The sequence below is a fragment of the Cryptotermes secundus genome, unplaced genomic scaffold, assembly GCF_002891405.2.
Source record: "Cryptotermes secundus unplaced genomic scaffold, Csec_1.0 scaffold423, whole genome shotgun sequence".
Taxonomy (NCBI): domain Eukaryota; kingdom Metazoa; phylum Arthropoda; class Insecta; order Blattodea; family Kalotermitidae; genus Cryptotermes; species Cryptotermes secundus.
This window is the reverse complement of record NW_019731985.1, coordinates 586,538-601,326: the sequence shown is the minus strand read 5'-3', so window position 1 is coordinate 601,326 and position 14,789 is coordinate 586,538. Positions and strand designations below refer to the sequence as shown.

Here is a 14,789-nt window from a genome sequence, read left to right as displayed (position 1 = left end):
CCGCGCCAAAACCCAGAAGACGACTTTCTTCATAGTCATCACCGTGAAAACCTCAAAACTTACATACGTATTTTCATGAAATTTGTCGCTGCGATGTTTTACAAACATTTGTCTGTATGGTCCAGTTTCGGTTGAAATCGGACAGCAACAGCGGACACTAACGAAGCCCTACAGGCGTCCGCGCGCGCATCTCGACCGTAACTTCCTAGGTGTTTATCGGAGAAAAAAATTTCCGACAATCGTTCTAGAGAGAAATATATCACGTATTCCGCGAGGATCAAATAAAACGGGTCTCAGTGCTCGGCAACCGCTGAACTGATCCTGATTCTCTTATTTTACGCACTAAAACGTAGCATTCGCGGATTTAAAATGTAGAGGTGATAGCAGGGCGAAGGCTCCAAGTTTGTTACATTATGTATACATTTCCTAACTTGTTAGGGCTTCGAAGGAATAGAGTTCGCTGTTCAGCCTCCCAGTAGCGACCTCTCTGTCCCTAGGATCGTCTAGATATCGTCAGGCTAGAGGATTCAGCTTTGTTTACGGATTATTTTTAGACCGCCTCTGTGGTCTAGTGGTCAGAGTTCCTGGCTACAGGTCCAGAGGTCCCTGATTCTATTCCCGGTTCTACCAGATTTTCTGACAAGTAGTGGGTCTGGAACGGGATCCACTCGGCCTCGTGAGGATAATTGAGGACCTGTTTCAAGGAAATAGCGGCTCCGGTCTAGAAAACCGAAATTAACGGCCGTGGGGATTCTTTGCGCTGACCACGCGACACCCTCTATTCTCGAAAATTGGCACTAACTTAGCCGACAAGCGGCGGTTGCTCGGTCGATAGAGTTCGCTTGCGGACTAAAGCCACGGAGTTTTCTGTGTATTATTTTAAGAGCGCCTTTACTGATCCGGAATATAAGCGTCTACTGATGGGCGAGACACTGTCCAGTCACTTGTCTGGAGAGTCGATGTTGCGCCTCCCGGAAACGAGTTAGATGCGTTATCGCTCGAGCCAGCCTGCTTGCTCTCGGAGTGTTGCATGTGGCCACGTTTGTAATTCCCAAACGCAAATAACATATCACACAGAATGTTCCGCTTCATATATACCATTGTCTCTACAGCCTGTTTATTATTGGCCTTGGCCTTCTTGTGGAGGTGTAGCTCCACTGTTTCTTGACATTCGCCGCTTGATGGAGGGCCGTGGTCAGTGCGTGGATTTGTCTGTCTGTGGCTTATTGAAATGCGCTGCCAGTATCCCAGAGCGGTAGGATGCTTAGTGAGTAATGAATCGGAAAGAAGCGGTCATGGATTAATTTTATGTATTATTCCGGAATTTGCCTGGTGTAGCTGGGGTGAACCTCGTAAATCCTAGGTCAAAATAACCGGTCTCCAAACCGAGATTCGAATCTGGATCTCCCGAGTACGAAGTAGGATTTCTGCTCATGTGGAATCCGACGTCTGGTAAGAATACGTGGAACTTAACTTTCATGGCCCCTATGCACCTGTATGGCGTGTTTCTTAGGCACAGATCCAACTTTCTTTTCGTTTCGATCTTGCACAAGTTTTCAATTTGCCGTGGACGCGATGAGAGCATCATTAGCTATGTCGGTAAAGTGGCTGAGTGCACAAATACTGTTTGACTTCGAGAGCGTTAACCAAGTCCTGTGAGGCGAGGTTAGGAGACGGCGCACAGGAGCGTCATATGGACGTCAGTCGTGTGGTACCGATGTGTGCAGGCGACGTCTTAGCGATGTCTTTATTTATAAAATTGGGCGTGGCGCCCCCTTTCATGGTGCCAAGTGGAGCGACTTGGTTGCAACGCGAATGTTTCGCACATTTCTGGATTATTTGAACCAGTTCTCTAACGAAATGTAAGCGAACTGAGCTTTCCGCCCTGGGAAGTTGTAGTAGCTTAAGGGTTCCGAAGGACAGAATGAAGCCACGTTCTTGCGTGCTTTTTTTTTCTCTCTGAGAACAACAATATGATTTCAAAGACGTCATTTTTGGAAACTTGACAGCTCTGCCGTGGCGATACTCTCGACAGACAGTAAGCAGCGCCATTGGCATTGCGTTCATAACGAGTCTGGTGAAAAATCAGTTGATGTAACTTGAATGTAGCCGGCCTCAGGGAGTTCTGAAGAAGGAACAGAATAAATATTTAATACTTACATCTTGTTCTATGAGGTAAAAGGTTCAGGCCGCTGAAGCCTGTTCCGGCAGCCTTCTTTCAGGTCTGTCAACGTTTCTTCCCCTCCACCCCCAGAGTTTTGTATTGTTTTGGGTTATCCACTGTCATTTGCATGTTGCTGTTTTCTGCATGGTAACGATTTGAGAGGTCCGTCGGTTAAATTGCTGCTGGTCCTCGCCAGCACAGTAATTCTTGGTTTAGAGCCCTGTCGGGACCTATGACCGTATTTTTGTTGTGTCCAAGACTTCTACATGTTTTCAACGAGAGGAGTGGTCTGACTACTACTAGTCACTCCCCCCCGTTACAGGGGGTGACTCGAGTGGGCACTCACTCACCGCCTTCTGCTCCAGACACACATCAACTTGCTTACTTCGATTTGAGAGGCCAAAGACAGTTAGCTGTAAGTTTCGATGGACTGCAACACACGTTTCTCTCACTCATATCAAACACACAATATATTCAGATCGAAATAAAGAAACTAAGTCTTCTGAAAGAGATATGTTGTCCTTAGCCCTGAGAGGGTTAAGCCGGTCACAAGAAACTTTATAGAAGCTGTAGCAAATTGTAGTGGACAGTGCTGTGTGGCACTCGACAGCAGAGCGCCTCGGAATGCTGCGCCATTGCGGCGGTGCATGGGGGTCGAGTATTTTTAATTCCTATCGAACTGTCTTAAGGGCCACTTTACATAAAGGCTTTCGTGCATTGTTTCAGCTTATCTCAGTGGATAAAGAGTGAACATTTCCTGCAGCACAGTTTCCCAGACCCCCTTTCCAATTGTTTCTTGGCGAAATCTTATCAGGACTGTTTGCTCTGCACAAGAACAAGTGCGTCTATTGTCTGAACAGATGGCCGCTAGTAAGAAAGGAATGGATAACAAAGGATTTGACATTCTTACAGCATTGAGCATGAAGAATACTGCCATCTCCTCTGTTGTTCCCTGACGTTTCGGAGAAACATACTGCCACCGTCTTCAGAGCCGAAGAAAGAGTTTATTTAGTTGAGACTGAGTTAAAATCAGATTTGTTTTACTGTTCTAATGCAGTGGCCTATTACAGTACAACTGCAGCGTACATTAAACAGCTTGTGTATATTCAGTCTTCCCGCGCCTATCCGCGAGCTTTGCAAATAAACATGCTGTATCTTTTGTTTGAACATGTGTGAACAGTTTTTCTTGTGTGTCCTTAAACAGTCATTGCGTCGAGAAAGAGTTTTAACCCAGCTTCACACCGCGGCAGGTCAGGTCGTGTAGGATTTGTGGTTGACAAAGTGGCACGGCAGGCGGAGGAGGACGCCGGCGGGCAGAAGAACGCCGTTCACTGTTCCCTCGCGTTGCCAACTGTTCGTTCCACTTGCCGTTCAACTCACTCGCCACGGCAACAGACCTCACATGAAGTGAAGTGCTTTGTTTCCTGGGGAAGTACCAGGATCCAGTCTTACGAGATGGACTGGGCGTGTAGAATGGGATAAGTGAAGTTTCTTTTGCGACGATGTCAGTAGCTCAGACTGCGCAGCGTCGACTGGTAGGATAAGTAAATGTTGAATTGGAAAGGAAGTGATCTGTCCCGGAATTTGCCTGGAAGCGCTCAAGAAAACCACGAACGGCCTCAGTCTGGGTATCCGGTGTCCCGGCCAAGACTCGAAAGTAGAGCTTTACCGCTTTGCCAACCCGCCCCTTAAGAGATTCCTGCTGCTGAAGATACGGAGCAATGGCGGGCTTTCGTGAGCACAGCAATGAACCTTCCGGTTCCATAAAGTGCTGGGAAGTTTCCTGAGCAGATGAGCGACAGTCAGCTGTTGTGAGGACCGGCCGGCCGACAGGCAGCTGTGACTCCTCAGCACAATCGATAGCAGTGTAGGTCAGTAGGCAGAGAGTCTGTGTTCATGCAGGTTCTGGAAACTTCCAGCTTCCCTGTCTCTGACGTCATCCGTTGCTATGGGAACGCGTGAAAGCTACGCTCCTGCACCATATGGAATCACAGATTGAACTGAGGCACAGCAGAGCACTCGCGAACTGACGAAGTCAGCGATGTCCTCTTCTTTTCTGTAGGCTATTCCTTCCCTTCTCAACTTCGGTTATTTAACGACGCACTGTATAGCGTCAGATACTGCCACGATCAGTGAATAATGAATTGGAAAGGATTTGGAAGGAAGTGGTCGTGACCTAATCGAAGAGATATCTTGGAATTGGCCTGGAGGGACAAAAGAAAGCAACGAAGAATTTTTGTCAGAGTAGGTGTCCCGGTTGAGATTCGAACTGAACACCTCGCAAGTGGTACCGCTAAGTCAGCTTGCTCGGTTTCGCCACTTCTCGGCCTGCCTTCATGTCCGGCTCGCATGTAGCTTGTCTTTCGGGTTGTGTATGTCAGTACCAACGCTACTGTGGAACGTGCTGCCTCCATCGTCAGAGAAGAAGTGTACAGAATGTACGTGTATGCCATAAAACCTGACTTTGCGGTCCTGCTTCTTGTTTAGGGGGTATCGGCTCATTTCCCGGATGAGACACTGACTGTCATGACTGAGGGTTCTTGTGATTTTCCGTGGTGACTGTACGCTGTATGGCTTGAGCAGTTGATACGAAGTATGCGCGCGGTTGTCTGACTGACCCCGGTCCTTGTTTTGCAGGAGGCTGCTGGAAGACGAACAGTTGCTCAGAGGGTGGACTTGAATGAATGAATGAGTGAATGTACGTATAAGGGGTGGACCTTCTTGGCCCTTGCACCGCGACCGCAGTGATCTATTATGCCTGATGGTGGACTTAGTTCGAGCCATAGGCCGCGCCATACCTCAAGCGGTTAGTCGCTGGCTTTCCACCGCAGCGGCCCGGGTTCGATCCCGGGTCTGGTCAGGTGGGATTTGTGGTGGACAAAGTGGCGCTGGGGCAGGTTTTCTCCGAGTACTTCGGTTTCCCCTGCCAATCTTCATTCCACCAATTGCTCCACAATCACCCTCACCTATCATCTGGGGCTGGTACAATAGGCCAGAAGTGGCCGCAGTACAAGGGACTTAGTCCAACACCACTAGCAATAAAAAAATAGTTCGAACCATATGTTAGCACGGGCCCAGGGAGGGGAACTAGGCATCTCCACCCTCTCTGGATTTTTGGAAGAGGAATCAAAATTGAAGAAGAGAAGTAATACACTAATTATTAATAACATTATTTAAATTATTGTTAGAAAGTGAATTAAAGTAGTCTGAAACATTTGAAACGTAAGTTTATAAGGAAACTTTTCTGTCGTCCTTGTAAACTGGCTGCCCTCCTTGAAGAAGGGAAAACTCCTGCGTGGTGACTACAGAAGTATGCTCAATGCGATGCAATTGCATGTGATACTGAGACTGCAGCCCCATGCTAGGGTTACGGGTTCGTAACCCCACGAGATTCTGTGAGTGAATTGAAGGTTTTGTTTGTGTGGTGAGGTGTTCTGCTTCCTGAATCTTCTTGGAAAATTCGAAATTGGAGGACGAAGCAGATGGGTTAAACACTGAAAGTTTCTTTGAGGAAACTGTTCTTCTATAGAAAACCATTTTCTGGGGGGAATGTTGGCCGAGCCCATGCACGGATTACACGAAAAATCGGAACAGACCGTAGAAAGACGAGGAGCAGAGAAGGAGAGATCACGCTGTGTAGGCTCTCTGTATGAAAGAAAACAAACATGTAGGAGACACTAGCCCTGCAGGTGAGAGAGGGGCCCCGTTCGACAGCGACTTACGATTTGCGTGGTTTTCTTGAGTTCTTGAGATCCTGCAGACAAATGAAGTACAGAAACAAATGCGGTAGGACGGCGGCACGGTGGTTGCCGGTGGGGTGGTGGGGCGGGGCGGGAGGTGGTCGGGTCCTGTTTCCAGCGCACGCATAGAGAGCGCGTTGTGTAACGAGCCGCCCTCCAGTGCACCAGATGCTGTTCAGTTGACTCTCTGCTGTTGGAGTTGTGTGTGGATTGTTGTGAGTAACTGCGCTCCCAAGGACCCCGTTTTGTTTCCTATTTAACTGACTGGAATCGAGGCTCGGGTAACCGATCCCCTCTGTATGGACGCGCCGTATTAACCATTGTAAGTACAGGGCTTGTTCTGTTGAGCGTTGTGGCATAGCGAACCGCAGCAAACACTGGGCCTGGGGTGGAGGAGTTTACCGTCTTGTGGGATGTGACGCCGTGTAGTTTGATGAAAGTGATGATGAAGGAACATGATCCTTGAGGAAACACTGCCATGTCACATCCCCGGAGACAATATTGTGCATGAGGGCTGATGTACATGTACGGTTTCAAATAAACATTTTGCATACAGGATGATCCAAGAAAGTTTTGTCAATGACATGGAATGTTTTGTGTTATGTATTTGAATCCTTGATAAACATCATGGTATTTCGCATATTCGGAGATATTCGTGCACGTAAAATAATGAATGTAGAAAGCATTGTTTACGTAATATAATATATATACAGGTGATTCATTAATATTTTAAGTTCAGGAGTTTATAGCTCGGCTCATATCAAATAACGTAGCTCCGATTCTCAACGGTTATGAATTTATCGGTACCGGAATGTTAAAATACTAAAATTGAATTAACGAGTATTCACATAATTTTTGCATTGCTGAATTCACGATAAGTGTTCAAAATGACCTCCCTCAACTTCAGTACACACTCTGACTCTTGAATCGCATCAGCTCGTTAGGATTGGCCACAACGTCCGAAATGCTACAGAGCCAGTGCATCTCACGTTTTCCTTCATATCCCCCAAGGTGGCGGAGGTCTCGAGGCACAATGTTACCATGGCACTACCCGCAGAATGAGAACGCAAAGACAGGCGGACCGTCGGGTGCTGCTGAGCGTATTTACACGTAGAGCAGCAAGTGGACTGATTAGAGCAACGCTTGCAAATTCGTTGCTATGGTAACTGTCCGGAGCCGTACCGTCATTAAGTGGCGGAGCTGGAGTAGTTGAAAGGGGTAAAAATAAAGTTGTCCCTCAGTCAGCACTAGATGGACGTGAGTCCGGTCAGTTTACTCCTGGAGTAGAGCTCCCGGTACCCAATGGATAGGAGGCTTAATGGGCCCCAGGGCTGGTTTTGCCCCTACCGGGAATCGATACTCAATTCCTCAGCCTCCCTACTCGTAGCCGTCGCTGTACCGACTGAGGTGTCGATGCTTATAAGTAGGCCACAACCGCTTCCATCCGCACCCTTTCTCATTTCCATTCATTAATTGTCTTATCTTCCGATGCTACATAATCTGAGCGCCTGACAGTCCGTAAATAAATAGATGATGAGAAAGAAAGGCAGACGGAGGCTGCCTGGCGCAAACCGTCTTGCATGAAACCTCACCCACTGTCTGGGCGGGTTGGCTCGGCGGTGACGCTCTAGACTGGCATTCGTTTCGAATCTCGGCTGGGATACCGATCATCCGGGTTGAGGCCCTTCGTGATTTACCTCAGACCCTCCAGGGTAAGTTCCGGGATAGCACACAACCGCATCCTTCCAAATCCTTTCCGATTCTTCATTCGGTCACATCCGACGCTCTCTGGTCCTGGTGCTAACACAATACGAATATTCTTGGAACGAGTCTGGAGGCCGACCGTGGTGAAGATTGGCGGGGGGGGGTCAGCTTGTCGCCCGCTTCTTCGATTTGACCTCCGCGACCCTGAAGATGGAGGCGATACGTTTCTCCGAACTTAGCGACTTTGCAGCCCAGAACATGCTCAGTGTAGTTCTGTATGGGGCAGGTGGGAGAGATTCTGACAGCATCGCTGAATAAACCACAAGTAAACAATATGACGTGTAGACCCATTGCTAGGCAACGGCTCGATAAGCACATTCGCACGGAGACATCCTTGGTAACAGGCCCGTTGCTAGGTAACGAGTGCAACAATACGCGAAAATAGTAGACGCCCATTGTAAGGTAATGGACTTGTGGTCTGTGGAGTCCTCCCCGAAGAGGCGACGAAAAGGGAAGTCTCAAATGTGAGACAGTAAAATATGGTCTCGAGTCCAACGGGACTCAGACCCTAGAAAGACTGCACTAGCAAGGGCCAGCAGCACATACAAAAGGCAGACCCGTCGTCTCGCCAGAGAGGGCACCCCACAAAAACAAGACCGTAACTGTTAAAGGTAATAAATATCTGGTCATGAGCCCCAGATGGGGTTCGACACCAAGACTTACTGACTGACCGTCAGTCTCAATATGACTTGGACTTTGACTTGGAAGACTGGCTGAGGTCCCTCCCCCGTGTGGAGGCGGTGTCGAATACCTCCACCGTGACCCTGCAAGTCGTAGGAGGCGACGAAAAGGGAAGTCCCAAATGTGAGACAGTAAAATATGGTCGCAAGTCCCAAGGGACTAGGACCCGAGAGACACTGCGCTTACAAGGGCCAGCAGCATGTACAAAAGACAGACCCAATCTCTCGTCAGAGAGGGCGCCCCACATGACAAGACCGTAACTATCGATAAGTAATAAATATCTGGTCATGAACCTCAGCAGGGTGCTCGATACCAAGACTGACTGGCTGACTGACTGACTGACTGATCATCAGTCGCAATATGACTTGACTTTGAAGACTGGCTGATCGTCGGTCGTAACGTAATTTTGACTTTGACATGAACTGACCAGTTCAGTTCATTTGGAAGTCAGAGGTCGAGAGTGTCCAGTCGAAGATTTGTGAAATGTTGTAACAAGTTGTATAAAGGTGAGTAAATTCGATCGTCAGATCCAAACCCCGTTTTGTAAGGGACGCAACCCCCTAACATATGACAAATACGCACAGACAAGAGACGCACATCTGAGCGCCGTACGTAGCGGGGTAAGAGCTGGAACATTTTCTTGCGAAGTATGTTTGAACCGTTGAGGACAGTTTTTACTGATCACTGGAGTGTGTTCAGGATAGATGTTTAAAAAACAAACTTTTTTTATTGCTAGTGGGGTGGAACTAAGTCCCTTGTACTGCGGCCCCTTATGGCCTATTGTACCAGCCCCAGATGATATGTGAGGGTGATTGTGGAGCAATTGGTGGAATGAAGATTGGCAGGGGAAACCGAAGTACTCGGAGAAAACCTGCCCCAGCGCCACTTTGTCCACCACAAATCCCACTTGACCAGACCCCGGGATCGAACCCGGGCCGCCGCGGTGGAAAGCCAGCGACCAACCGCTTGAACAAGCTTTGTCTTAGATTTGATATGTTTCTTTTCTTAAACTGTTGTTGATGAAGCTGCAGGGGAGCATATGCTCGCCGCCGTCTGTACCAGTCTGTACACCCACCTACTTGAGGAACTTTCAGTTTGGCAAGTGCTCAACAGGGCACCGAGAAATAAGACGTTATTATGACGGGTTCAGTTTGAGACGTTAAGTGAGTGCAGACAGACAGCTAGCGTGAGAATGGAGACAAATGTTATCAGCTCATACGGGAGTTATATCTTACTTGGCTTATCCTCCGATCCTGAAGATGGAGGTGACATGTTACTCCGAAACATCTGTTGAATTTGAATGGACTACACAGTGTTATGTCGCACCGATATGAGAACCTCAACTCCTAACTCTCGGGGGATTACCATGTATGAGGGATCAGAAATGTGTACAGACTTAGAGTCGGAGTGGTCTCTATGACGTCGTGTGCTCTGGTAGATATACGAGGTGTGTTAACAAACTAATGAGATTAATTTTGTACAAAATAATTTATTCAATTACTACTCTAAGTCAGTATTGTCCCTTTCAAAACAGCATACCTCTGATACAACACAGTTGGAGCGGCGAGCCTCCTCACCTCATAGCAGGACTGAAGTCAGCTTCTGGTTGCAGCCACCTGGGCGCTGTCAAGCGTTTGAAAATGATAGCCCTTGACTCTCGATTTTAATTGTGGGAACAACTAGAAGTCACAGGGTGACGCAGGGGGATGCTCTGTTTCGCCAGAAATTGGCGTACTTACTGACAGCGCTGTCATGACGAAGCTCGAGGGATTCAGCCGTCTGTCATTTCCATTCGAACTCTCATCACCCTCCTCCTCAGAGGTCCAGGTTCACTGTGACACCAGGCGATACAAATTCTTTACGAAGTACTTCGCGAGAATCGAAAAAGATGTTGACCATTGTCCTGATTTTCTATTTGCCTCTTGGTTCGAAAAACTAATTTTTGTTATCCGTTGTGGCCCGAGTAAGGAAATCTGGCCCAGTTTCGAGCCGTTCAGACATTTCTGCCGACACTTCGTTTGGAACCGTCTTTGCACACAGATGTTGCCTAACAATTTGGTGAATGTTAAGTTCGCCAACGATGATTCGAATTGTGAAACGTCGATCTTGACGAGTGGAGGCCCGTACACGCCGACGCCTGGGCTTGTTCTCACGGAGGCGGTTCATCTCGTGCCACCGAAACACCCGGGCACGTGACGCAGAAACAGTACGAAACGCTTTCAGAATCTTTGCATACGTGTCGGTAGCCCGACACAAAACTTGGTTGCATAACGTTGCTCCACATTATTATTATTATTATTATTATTATTATTATTCTCCAGTTTCGTGACGCTGCAGGAACACGTACATCTACACGAACCACAAGAGAACAGCGTGTGGTCGTGCTAGTGAGCTCCGACTTGGACTGAAGGTAGAGGAGAGTGTAGCTATCATGTAACCATTACCAGTTCTCGCACTACCCCAACCTTCTGTAGAACGAAAAGTTGAACAGGCAAGAAACATTTTACTCAATGTGAGAGAACAAGTTTCACGCCCATACGAAACAGCGGGCAAAATTATAGTTGCCCAGTTTGGCAGAAGTCATTCGTGCCATTACAAGAGTAAGTACAAGAATACCATGAAGTACATCGAGTTTCTGGTTAATGAAGCTCAACGTGTTTCGGCCTAAAACTGCCATCGTCAGGGTGGCTTTACGTAATTTTAAGCGGAGTATTTAAAAGCTTCTGTACATGAGTCGTTTACAATACTTCTGCCATAAGTGTAAGTGTTCTGTAACGTGGCGTGCGCGCTTATGTGCTGGTCCTTCACTTCCGTGCATCATTGGCTCCGAGGTGATGTTAATTTGAAATTCTAATGATATTCTGTGGTCAGAAGTGACTCATGTAGAAGAGATTTAAATAATTCATGTAACATTGTGTGAAGTTCTAACATCGCACGCCCCTAAAGATGGCCGTTGGAAGTCGGAACATGCAAGGCGTTTTGTTCTAAACGGGGTGCCCCTGTGGGCCGCAGCCAGTAGCACAAGAGCCCCTCGCGCCGTGTCCGTGGAGAGGTCATGGTGCACCCGCATGTTTGGGGGCGCCGACCTCACTTCACAGCGACAGCGGTTTCCCGTCTCCTCTCCTCTGCCTACGCGGTTGCAGTAGGTTCTTACTCGGCAGGTGCTTGGTTCGAATCTCGGCCGCGGCACCGGAAATCCCTGCTCAGGTGTTCCATGGTTTTGTTCAGCCCCTCCATGGACACGATGCCGCGAACGGCTTGAACATGGCAATGAGTGTCCAGGTTCCGTCACAGCCAGCCGAGCGACTATCTTAGCTTCTGGTCGTCTTCTCCGTCTTTCTTTGTCTCCCTTCGGTTCTCTGTATCTCTCTTTTCCATTCTTTCTCACTTTTCTCACTTTCTTTCCACCTCTGCGTCAATCTTTATCCCTTTCTCCGTTTTATTTCGTCTTCCCTCCGTCCTATCACATGTCCTTCTCTGTGTATCTCCCACTTCCTCTTTCCTTAGTCGTCTGTTCCTCCCGTCCTACTCTCCTTCGCCTCTCCCATTTTCTCTCCTCTCTCCGCCTCTCCCTGTCCAGTGACCATGCTTCCTGCCCCCCCCCCTTCTGCGCAACTGACCGCTATCTGTTGCAGAGGACAAATCACTAAGCGGGGCCCACTTAGGGTGGCCACTGGCCGGAGTGACTGAGCAAAATAGTGCACATAGTCTGGTGAGAGATACTTGATGATAATATAAATCTAGATGTTTGCTTCAAGAAGGACCTCGGCGGCGTTCAGAGGTACGTGTAGTTGAGGAACGCAAATTTGTGGTTCACAGGTACCGTTGTTGGACTCAGGAATTGTACATAAAATATTGGTTGGAAACTTCCACTATATGGGACTGGAAAACCCTACGAGTGGCGGAAAAATAGCAGAAGAGTAGGTTAAAAGTAAAATTGAAGAGATAATTGTTAGACACATTATTTCGTTGGGAGGGGGGGGAAAGAGCACAATTCTTTTAGCAGGCTCCTGGGCGTCGCCCGCCCGTCCTCCAACAAATTAATGTAAATAATATTTCATGATTTAGTTCGTACCACACAGCAAACACACCCCGTCTCCATGACGACCAGCCGATGTTAATGCTGTTAAGGGGATACAATCGTTATTGTATCATGCGGAACTATGTAGACAAAACGCAGAGTTCTTCTCATGCTAAAGCAGATGGTACATATAGTTACCGCTTCGTTTTGTGAAGGTGTGGGAAGGGGTACTGTAAGCAGCAGAGGAGCCATTTGGTCTGACCTCACAGCGTAACACTGACAATGAGTCCGAATATTCCGAGTGGTGACATAACAGCCGTCCATGTGTAGCGCGCAACATCACTGCGCAAACTGAGCACACACAACTGCCTCGCCACTTCGCAAGGACTAGGCCTCGGGCTGGACGACCGAGGAATCGGGGTTTCAATTCCAGGCTAGAGCAAGAGATTTGCAGGCCGGCTCTGCAGCCTATTCAGTGACGTGTACGCTCCGCCGTAGGAAGGAGGGAAGTGACGGAACGCTGACGTTAGTCTAGCGTGACTCTCAGAGGAGGAGTTGGAGAGACGAGAGTTTGGGCAAGAGGTTTAGGCATATCTGCAGATAAAGGGATAGCGCTTATGTGTAATGGCAGACAATAGCAACGGACACGTATGTGGTGAAAGGAAAATAACGAGAAACAGAAGAGTGGAGTATGAATAAGTTGAGATGACCAGTAACCAGTAGGGGTAGCAACATTAAGTGCGCAATGAGTGCCTGAGCTTAGTTGTCCCTGTGATCAGGCACCGCTGTGCTCGGCGCGAGGAGCTCGCGGGTCGGTAGTCTTGCCTCCCGACCTCATGAGCCCACACAGAGGTATGGAGGGAGCGTGCCTGCTTTTGCTGGGTTTCGAACCGCGGTCAGTCATTACTGGCTCTGATTTGTTATGTGTCAGGATTTGTTCTCAACGAAGACTGGTATACAAATGCGCTATATCCGTCTTTTAATGCTGAGTGCTCGCTTTGAGCGAGCGCACCGAATTGACCACGCTGTGTGCAGCGGTACCAACATGGATATGCTAACGAGCTGGTCAGCAACACACACAGCGGCCTGTGCGTGCATACGAAATGCCACAACCCAAATTCAGGCTAAGCTGAAGTTAATTGCTTTCGTCTGTTTAATGTATTGTGACAGAGACGAGTTAAAGCGCAGTTTAAAACCCATTAATCGTTACGGCTAAATGTCAGTCATTCAGGTAACCCCCCAAAACTTTATTTTTGCTAACGCTGATAGTTGTACAGCTAGTGAATCAATTCTGTACCATACACGCAACCAAAATATTCATCATTATTGCAAGACCGCGTCACTGTTTCCTGTCCTCGGCTGAGTCTGCTTTCACCCACCCTCACGCCTTACGTGCTTAACGCCAAACCACAAACGGGTGTTGCCAGGACTACAGCTCACTGCATAGAAGTAAATTGCCTGTGTGAGGTACGAATTGGAGACCATCTGGATGCGAAGACACTGACGTGAACAGTTGAATTGTGTGCCGGAAATCACATTCCTGCAGCGAAAGTCGTGTCGGAATGTTTTTGTGCGCTCGGAATTTCCGTGATGAACGTTTTTTCTCTCTCTCCGTTAGCCACGATAACAACGCCGAGTTCTATACTCTGTTCGGGATATGTGCGCACGCGCGTGCTTGTAAGCAGGACGCTGGTGGCAGACGATGCCTCCCCTCATTGCAGTAATGGCATAGTAAGACGCGACGGACATTGCAGAATACTCGGCGTGTTGTGAGCTACGCATTCTGCTCGTTTGTTTACATGCGTTCCGTTGACGTCAGGAATGAAGTATAGTCGTACCCCGGACTCGGTGAGTTCCCGCAAATGGGGCGCAAGTCGAGCCCATTATAACATGAGACGTACAGGGTTGTGTTCTGGAGCTCAAGGCTCAGACCCGTTTTTCAATATTTTAATCCATATTACTGTATAATGTTGTTTTTATAACAAAGTCGCTGACGGGCCATCAAATAAGACAGCATTGAGCATGTAAACTATTGGAACCGCTGCTTCGGCTCAGATGCGCCGGAAGTCTGGACACGCCCAGAGCGCGACACCATCCACCGCTTCCGCTTCCCGAGGCAACAGAAGATTTGCTGATAAAGCGTTGCACTTGTCGCATGACACTGCATGTCCAACATATCCCCGCCTTGTAAACGAAGAACAAATTTTATTTACCGAAAATCGAATTTGGACCATCATACGAAATAGCCCGTATAGATCTTAGCAAACGTCCTCAGTCTGCAAGCACGCAAGCAAGTGTCGGGACAGAGATGAAGCCTCCAACGTAAAGACCTAGGATGTGATAATGTGCTGCCTGATCAGGGCTAGACGGATGTAGATCAATGGTGGAATAACGGTTAGCAGGGAAAGCCGAAAAAGAA

General features: G+C 48.1%; 1 protein-coding gene across 2 annotated transcripts in view; it reads left to right on the top strand.

The window, feature by feature from the left end:
• The window catches only part of LOC111867428 (terminal nucleotidyltransferase 5C), a 57,781-nt gene that overhangs the window by 23,267 nt on the left and 19,725 nt on the right, over positions 1-14,789 (top strand). Inside the window, exon 1 of one of the 2 annotated variants that reach the window (XM_023857288.2) lies at positions 6,059-6,226. The exons of the other annotated variant lie outside the window; for it this stretch is intronic. The gene's annotated coding sequence lies outside the window, so the exon portion shown is untranslated. Of the gene's footprint in view, positions 1-6,058; positions 6,227-14,789 lie in introns of those variants that run through there. 2 annotated transcript variants of the gene reach the window in all.